Here is a 10201-nt window from a genome sequence, read left to right as displayed (position 1 = left end):
CTAAAGAGAGTGCATGTGTTTATCTAATGTATGTGTACTCCCTCCTTCTTGAAATAATGTCCTGAATGAGAGCATTTGGTTACCATTTACAACAACTATCTGACAACTATTTCTCTACTTCCAAGTAGAAGAAGGTTCTGTGACCCTGTTGCCACAGATGATTTGGGACTTTGACAGTCTTGTGATCTTCTTTGTTTGCATCTTTCACATCATTACTACCAGACGGATTGCATTATACAAATGGCCTGAGGTTTATATTTAATGATTGGTTGAACTGCTTTTGATGGTGCAATCTCAGCTTTATCTGCCCCAGAGGAAAATGGAGCCAGAGAAAATAGGTCTGTAATCCCACATGAGGTTTGGAATATACTAGTGAAATGTTGGGAAGATGTCCTAATTGGAGATTATCTCTAGTTAAGCAGTTTAAACCCTAGTGGAGATTGAGGCTAGAAGTCAACATGATGCCCCACCTTGTGTGGTGATCTTAATCTTTTAATAATAGGCTAGTTTTCAAATCCCACAAAAGGCTGGGGTAAGCCTACAGCAAAATAAAGTATAATCTTAGAAATTACTGAGTCCTACTTGCTAATGGCAGTGACTCTCCAAGTGTTGACAGACAGCCTTCCCTACACATTCCTTTTTTCCTCTCCCATTTCACACCAATTAAGAAAAAAAAAAAAACTGCCATTGAGTTGATTCTGACTCATACCAACCCCTATTGGGCTTCCAAGTCCACAAATATTTACAGAAGTAGATTGCCCCATCTTCCTTCCACAAAATAGCTGGTGAGTTTGAACCATCAACCTTCTGGTCAGCAGTCAAATGCCTTAGGCAGTATGCCACCAGAGCTCCTTTTTACACCAGTTATAAGCTAGCAAATAGGGTAAATGAAGATCTCCTTCCATTTTGGAAATAGCTTGTATTTAGAAATCTTTACTAGAATAAAATCATCAGAATCAAATTTCATTCTCTGTTGACATATATATAGGATCCAATCAGTGCTATAAATGTTATTTTATAAATTCAATGAGACAAACTGGTTCCATTTGGGGTACACAAGCAAAATCTGAAAGCAATTGAATTTATCACAACTGAAGGGCAAAAAATGAAGTCTTGTTTATCTTTCTTTTTTGTAATAGATGTTCAATAAATCTGGTTGGGTTTTGAATTATTAAATCAAAACCATTCACCCACATCTTGAAGGAAATTATGAAATGCAATGAATATATAAACTATACTTTGAGCCACTTCTGTTTTTCACTTGTGAGGCTGAAATGTTTTCCATGTATACCTCGTGAATTTTTATAGGTTGTAACAGCACCTAAAGGAGGGAAATTGGCAAGTACCATCATTCCATTATACAGATATGAAGACTGATGGGCATGCAAGGTGCTAGGCCCAGCATAAGTCAGTGAGTCAGTCAGAATAGAATGATGGGAGACCGGGACTGAAGGAGCAGAAACGCTGCCCAGAATATATTTTGGGGCTCCCGTTCATTTCGACTTCTATTTCTCTATTTTCTATTAACAACCCCTGACATCACTCTGGTAGAAGAGGAGAAATTTCCCCTTGCCCATCAGAGGGGCACAGCAAGGAATCAAGTCCTTGGACAAAGTTAGGGCAAGGACTCTGTTTTGTTCCCCATTGTATGCCACCCCTACCCGACAGGTCTCACTGCCTACCTAACTCAGCACTTAGTTTGGCATTTGGGTCAAACAAAAGAAAGAGGGAGAAAGATAAAGGAAGGAGGGAAGGAAGGGAGGGAGGAAGGAGTGAAGGAAGGAGGGAAGACTTTTGACTCCTATTTTGGTGTTTGAACCATTAAATCGCTATTTCTTATTTTTTGAAATAATAATTTACTGTTTTTATGTAAAGGTTTCCACACAAATTAAGTTCCCATTTAACGATTTTCATACCAATTGTTCTATAATATTGGTTATATTTTTCACAATGTAAACAAAACCAGCAACAAGAGTCTCTAAAACTAATGAGTCACCACATGCATTTGACTCTAGTGATGCATCTTCTAAAAAAATAAATATCTAAATAAATACATAAACAAATAAATACTATATATGGGGAAAGGTCCTCCATATATTATGAAGGAAGAAAGTTATAAAGCAGAACATTCACTGGGCTAGGTGCTTTTAAATGCATTATGTCATCAGATCCTTACAAAAATGTTATGAGGCAGGTATTCTTTTTGTTCCTTTTTATAGATAAGGAAACTGAGACTTAAAGAGGTTAAGTGACTTGCCTAGAATCACATTAACTAGGAAATGAGGATTTAAAGCCCAGTCTGTTTGAATACTGAGTCTGGAATCTTACTGCCTCTTCCATGGTTCTTACTCCTACTCTGGCTTTTTGTCTTCTCTCTTCTCTCTTTCCCTCCCCTCCCCTCCCCTCCCCTCCCTTCCCCTTTTCTTTCCCTTCCCTTCCCCTTCCCTTCCTTTCTTCTCTTCCCATCTTCCCTCCCCTCCCTTCCCCTCCTTTCCCTTCTCTCTCTTTCTCTCTGTCTCTCTTTCTCTCCCCATCCCTCCCTCTCTTACTATATATGTTTATCTGTGTATAGCTCTGTCATATTCACCAAGAAGTCAGTAATTCAGAAAAATTTTAAAGCAGAGAGTCTTACCAATCCCAAACTCAAAGACCAAGTAGAGTGTCTGATATTCCAGCCACCATGCTGTCACCTAACATCACTTCCCAGATGTTGGTCACATCCTAGATTCACAGTCTCTGCCCAGATTGGGATGGCCATGTATTTTGTCATTTGGATGTGATAGGCAATTATTAATTTTAAAAGCAGTGTTTAGAAATGCTTGCCCCTTATATTTTAGTTGACTAGTTTGCATAAACACAAGCTATTAATATAAATAATTTGCATCAGAGATTTGCTTGAGTTCTTCTGTAGAAACACACTTTACTCCCCAAAAGTTATGAGGATCAAAAAATTATAAGATTATTGAGGGACCTCTTACTACCAAGAAAGCAGAGCTGGGAGTGGAATGTGTCCTTTGGACCCAGGATCTCTGCACTGAGAAACTCCTAGATTTAGGGGAAGATTGATGATAAGGACCCTCCCCCAGAGCTGACAGAGAAAGACTTCCTCTAGAGCTGGTGTCCTGAATTGGGACTTCTAACCTCCTAAACTGTGAGAGAGTAAATTTCTATTTGTTGAAGTTCCACCTCCCAAAAAAAGTTATTAGGTTATTATTATTAGTGCTTTATTAGTTGATTTTTTTTCATTTATCTCTTTTAGCTCACCATTTTATGACAGGCATACCTAGGAGATATTGCAGGTTCAGTTTCAGACCACCACAATAAAGTGAATATTGCAATAAAGCAAAGCACATGGATTGCTTTGGTTTCCAAGTGCATAGGAAAGTTATGTTTATACTATACTATAGTCTATTAAGTGTGCAATAGCATTGTGAAAAAGCTTGAAATGTGAGATTACCAAAATGTGACACAGACACACAGAGTGAGCACATGCTGTTGGAAAAAATGGTGCCAATAGACTTGCTTGATGCAGGGTGGTCACAAACCCTCAATTTGGAAAAATGCAGTATCTATGACATGCAATAAAGAAATGTACTCAGAAGGTATTGAAAACTTAAATAATTTTCTAAGATATGAAAATGTGTTTACTTTCATGTATAATCCCTTTCATAATTTGTATGTTAAAATGTTAATGTTTATTGAATTACTAAAAAAAATCCAAGCAGCAGTTACACTACTTCATCCTATGATTCAACACTTATGTGCATACTTTAATTGTTCACATTTTTAGTAATGATGCTGTACAAAATACATACTAAATAGTGTACATACATTAGCTCATTTAACCCAAAAATAGCCCCCAAGTACCATTGTAGTACGGGACAAACAAAGGACTCCAATCCAAGTGTGTCTCACAGCAAGCCTTAAGCTTTCAATGACAAGCATTCAAACATCCATAGGGAAATTAAAGACGAAAATGGCCCAGTCAAGGAACTTGGAATCCAGTGGCAAAGATTTTTTAAATGTTCACAAATAAAGAGTGCAAAATGAAACTTCATATCATTCTCTTAATCCAACAGATAAGGAATAGTAATGAGTTCTTAAAAAGAGCAAGCCTTTCATTTATGTGATTCTTTTTAAAAGAACTTGGAGAACAGAGGAAAACTCAGAGCATGTTCTGAAATGGGCGGCCTTCCAAACATCACAATTTCTTCTGTTGACAAGCAGAGCCAAGATTAAGGTGGTAAGAGTCCAGAAAGTTAGTAGTTGGAGTAGGTTTAAAACTTGATTCTGCATCTAGAGATAAAGGGGTCAGGGAGGCTGAGGAAAGATTAGAGTTAATGAGCCACACAGACTAGAAATCCTCTGCCAGTAACCCCCTGATACTGAAGGGGCAGCTGTTGCTGTCAGAATAGCACCAACGTGGAGAATTCAACAATTAACTGCTGACACTGTCGGATCCCTGAAGGCCAAGACCTTTCCTTGGTTTATTTTGTTTTGCTATAAATCATTTACTTAATACACTGTAGCTCTTAGGATAGTATATGCTGTATTAATTTATGGTCATTATTGAGTTGAGAGAGGAAACACAAAGTTTGTATACAAAAGGAGAAAAATCTCCCATATTATTTTCCTTAGATACATGATTGTGTATTGGAAATCAAAGCGAAAACTCATTTTCAAAAGGTTGAAAGTATTATAGAATTATCTAAACACCAGAAGTTTTTAAATGACCTCAAACCCCAATGAAATATGCAACAGAGTGTTCTCCCTCCCATTTAAACAAATGTCTATCCATCTTTACTTTAAAACTTATTCAAAAATTTTGGAAGAGCACAGAGCTAGAGAGTTCAGTAGTGTGGTATAAAAATCATAAGACTTTGACTTCTTCAAAATGCATTCATCAAAACTCTGTTTTTTTCAGAAGGGCAGTGTATGCACAGCGAGACCACTCAGGGTACAGGAGTGCATGGGAGGGAAGGACACAGGGAAGAATTAACTATGGGGAGGAAGTGGGAAGAGAGCTGTTACATTGTGGGAAATTGCAGTCAATGTCATGAGACAAAATGTATGTGAACTGCTACATGGAAGATGAATTTGCTCTGTAAACTTTCATCCAAATGACAATTAAAAAAAAAAAAACAACTCTGTTTTTCCATTATGAGGATATATATTCAGCTAATTCATTTTCTGCCTGCATTCACAACATTTCTTTGGAGGGGTCCTCTCTGGAATGGGAGCTCTGGTGGCATAGTGCCTTAAGGCATTTATTTGATGGAGGTTCAAACCCACCAGCCACTCCTCAGAAGGAAGATTGAACAATCTACTGCCATAGAGATACCCCCTTGGAAACCCAAGGAGGGGTCACTATGAGTCGGGATTGACTCAAGGGCAGTGAGGTCTTCCACCCCCCACCCCCACCCCCACCCCCGCTGGCCCAGAGTGGCAAAAAGCTATAATGTGACGACTTTTCAGAAAAAAAAGAGAGAGATGCTTCATTTATGCTACATTTGCCCTTCAAGGGTTATCTCATTACAATTATCATTCTCCAAAAAAATCTTGCTCAAACTTGCAAAGTTCCAACAGAAATCAGTATGGAGCAGTCAGGCAACAGCAAGTACAGGAGGGAAAAAACAGCAAGTTCTGACTTTGAAAAGTATTTACATACATTCCAGCACATTCCAAACACTTAAAGATTAAACTTAGCTGGTGAAAGCATTCCATGCTCAAAACTGAGTCTTTGAAACTGAGATTCAAGTGGAAGAAGCATGTAGAGAGACAGAGCAGAAATTGTAAGCCCAAATGAAGAGTTTGTGGACGATTTGGGAGGGACAAGGGCAAATATACACCAAGTAGATACTTCTCATAGGGACATGCTTTGCAATTTGAGCATTTTTGAGCTTGCAATGGAATTTTAAAGCCGTCCAGAAACAACAGATGTTTGAACCCAAATGATCCAACTTCTTGATGCCAAAATTAGGGCTCTGATGAGGAACATTTGAGTTGTAACATATGAAGAACAATCTCAGTAACTCTTCTCCTGGCAAACAGTTGAAAGAGATTTATGCTCTGGCTTGCTGACCTACCCTTTTATCTGCACTCATTTATATTCTAAGTGATAAAAATTTCTGTCACATGGAAATATTAATAAATAAAATCCCAATCTCTTTTCTAGGTCTGACTTAACCTCCCTTCCCCTCTTCACTGAGTGTTTTATCTCTAAACTGAATTATGAATCCAGGAGGAGGACCCTCCTAAACATTATTTATTCCTAAATGTTTACATATGAAAACCAGTAACAAACTGCAGTTGTGCCTACACAGCACAGAATTAACTAGCTTGCTTTAGAGATATCAGCAGTCTAACCAGATATTACAAGCAAGCAAACACAAAAAAAAAAAACAACCAACACTAACTCTCACTAACAATAAATAAGCAAACTCCATTTTGTGAGCTATTTTGTTTTTATCAAATAGGTAACAGATCTCTGCCAAATCTCTACTTACTTGATTTAAAATGATACATCACTTAATTCTAAAATAAGGTTGCTGTGTTTCCATTGGCTTGTTGGATTAATTTTCCCACTTCTGTCTCCCTCTTAAGCTAATAAGCATAAAGTAGTGCAATTTAGACATACAGTCGCCTTATTCGGTTTTCAAAGAAACTTCTTGAAAGGTTTCTACTTCTCATTTACCAAGTAAACTTCCTAGCAAGGTAGCAAGATTTATTTGTTTCCAGAAGGATGTTAGCATAGAGATGTTTCTTATTTCAGCCACACAAATACTGTAAAATAGCTCCTGTGATGAGAAAGTGACAGTATGGTCACGGTTCTAAAAAGGCAGCGAGGAACTCAAACTGTAACTGCATTTTAAAAATAGCAGAGCAGCTATGATTATAATTTAGCTCCACAGCACGTAAGCGTGGTATGAACAGGAAATGGGAGTACATCTTTTGAGCCTGATAAGATTCTTTAATGTAAGACATATGCTCTGTTTCTTAGCTGAGAGCTAGACATAGCCAGAAAGAAGAAAATGTACATGTTTATCTTTAACCTAAAGATCGAACTTAGAAACCTTGGAAGATTGTTTTGAATTGCTATTGGATTAAGAGATGGAGTTGAGAAGTGTACAGCATACATTCAATTGTGAAAAAATACTTTTTATTTAAGAAATAAAGATCTGAAGTAACTTTTGGAGGATGATTAATTAAATTAGCCTTTCTTCAAAAACCTATGTTATCTCAAGGCACCCTCACCAGAGCAGAAGCGCCACTTAGAGAAGTCAGTGCTAATCAAAAAGGATTCCTGACAAAGAATCTCTGAGGTCTATAAAAGGCTAAAGTTGAATGCATATGTTTTAAGAATATTCTGTAATATCAGTAATTATTCACAGTTCTATTTATGATATATACTCACTAAAAAAAAAAAAAATTAGAAAGACGTTTTAAATTTTTATTGAATATACCATGGACTGCCAGAAAAACACATCAGTGTTAGAAGAAATACAACCAGAATGCTCCTTAGAAGCAAGAATAGTGAGACTTCACCTTGCTTACTTTGGACACGTCATCAGGAAACACCAGTCGCTAGAAAAGGACATCCTTTTTGCTAATGTACAGGGTCAGCAAAAATGAAGGAAATCCTTAATGAGATGGACACCGTAGCCATAACAATGGGCTCAAATGCCCCAATGATCATGAAGATAGCACAAGATTAAGCAGCATCTCATTCTGTTATACTTAAGGTCACCGTACACACTCACGCTCGCACTGCCATTGAGTCATAACTGACTCATAAAGACCTCTCCTTGGGTTTCCGAGGCGATATCACTAGGGAAGTAGATTGCCCAACCTTCCTTCTGAGGAGTGGCTGGTAGGTTTGAACCACCAGCCTTCTGGTTAGCAGTCAAATGCCTTAGGCACTATGAATTGGAACAAATTCAACAGCAACAAACTAACCTTTGCGATAATTCATTTATTTGAAGAAGGAATGGATAGGTTATACATTTCTAGATGAGTGTCTTAGAGAAAGTAGAAGGTAAAATAACATACTTCAGCAACGGACATATGACAGTACATCAAAGTACACACAGTCTAATCAAATCAGCCAATTATGTGGGCCACATTAGGGACAATAAAAAAGGAGCTGATACAAGTGCTTATTAACAAAATAGAAATTGCATTTATTTTTCTTAAAAAAAAATAAAAAAACTGGAAAAGAAAAAGCAGTTTGGATTTCTAGGCTCTGTTTCTTGACAAGTTCGGGAATGGTAGGGAGATATTTCTGGCTACCCAGACTAAGAATAAATTCACTCATTCAACAAATATTATTGAGTATCTCCTGTGTATGAGGCATTGTTGTAGATGCTGAGAATACAGCAGTGGGGAAGACAGACAAGGAGCTTATATTCTAGTAGAGGAAGTCAGTCAATAAATAAACAAGAAAACTTCAAATGGTAATAAGTGCTATGAAGGGAGTGAAAGAGTGATACAAACAGACAGAATAGGTAGGAATTATTGTAGATGGAGTTCCTGGGTGAGGCCAATGGTTAATGTACTCAGCTGCTAACTGAAGGGTTAGAGGTTCAAGTTTACCCAGAGATGCATTGGAAGGAAGTCTTGTTGAAAAAATCAGCTGTTGCAAACCCTATGGAGCACAGTTCTACTCTGACACACATGGAGTTACCATGAATCAGAGTCAACTTGATGGCAACTGGTGATATACTTTATATGTTCACATACAACTTACTTTTTTTCCTCAATATTATATTTTTTATATTTATCTATGCTTATATATAAAGTTCTAAGTCATTAACTTCTAACTACTGCTGGTATTCTCTTGTATTAAACTATAACAATTTAATTAACACATTCGTTGATGGGCATTTATGTTGTTTTCAACAGTTTTATTCATAAAAAGTAATATTACTATGAATACTCTCAGGTAAGTTCCTGAAACACAGGTGCAAATGTTTTTCTAAAGCAGGGTTTCTCAGTGGGGAAAGTTCTGTTTCCTTGGAGACATTTAAAAAAAATTTTAGGGTGGTTTGATTACCACAGTGATTGAAAGTTGCTACTACCTTCAGGTGTGCAGCAAAAAAAAGCTTACAGTCACTAGAAAAAAAGAAATAATAAAGATTCAAGCAGAAATAAATTAAACAAAAAGTAGAAAGACAGTAAAAAAAATCAACAAGACTAGAAGTTGGTTCTTTGAAAAGATTAATAAAATTGACAAATCACTGGCAAATTTAACAAAAGAAAAGAGGGAGAAAATACAAATAACATAAAGAAAAAACAAATTTGGTGACATCACAGCAGAACCAAGAGAAATTGAAAGGATATCAGGATACTATAAAGAACTATACTCCAACAAATTTCAAAATCTAGAAGATATGGACAGATTTCTAGAAACATACTACTTACCTAAACTAATAGAGGCTGAGGTGGAAAATTTCAACAAACCCATAATAAAAGAACAAATTGAACAGGCCATAAAAAAATTACCAGCAACAACAAAAAAAGCCCTGGCCCAGGCAGTTTCACCTGAGAATTCTACCAAACATTCAGAGAAGAACCGACACCAATCCTACTCAAACTATTGCAGAACATAGAAAAGGTTGGAATCCTCCCAAATTCATTATATGAAGCAAGCATAACCTTAATACCAAAACCAGGCAAGACATCACTCAAAAGGAAAACTACAGACCAATATCCCTCATGAATATACATGCAAAAATCTTCAACAAAATCCTAGCCAGTTGACTCCAACAACATATCAAAAAAATAATACATTATGAACAAGTGGAGTTCATACTAGGTATGCAAGGATGGTTCAACATTAGAAAAACAATCAACATCATCCATCACATAAATATTACAAAGGAAAAGAACCACACGATCATATCAATCGATGCAGAAAAGGCATTTGATAAAATCCAACACCCATTCCTGAAAAAACTACCAGCAAAATAGGAATAGAAGGGAAATTCCTCAACATAACAAAAGGCATATATGCAAAACTAATGGCCAACATTATACTCAATGGAGAGAGACTAAAACCATTCCCCTTGTGAACAGAAACCAGACAAGGATGGCCTCTATCACCACTTCTATTCAACATTGTATTGGAAGTCCTAGCCAGAACAATAAGACAAGAAAGAGAAATCAAAAGCATCCAAATTAGTAAGGAAGAAGTCACACTATC

The sequence above is a fragment of the Orycteropus afer genome, unplaced genomic scaffold, assembly GCF_000298275.1.
Source record: "Orycteropus afer afer isolate SDZICR_OR568_19922 unplaced genomic scaffold, OryAfe1.0 scaffold00263, whole genome shotgun sequence".
NCBI lineage: Eukaryota > Metazoa > Chordata > Mammalia > Tubulidentata > Orycteropodidae > Orycteropus > Orycteropus afer.
This window is presented reverse-complemented; position numbering follows the sequence as displayed.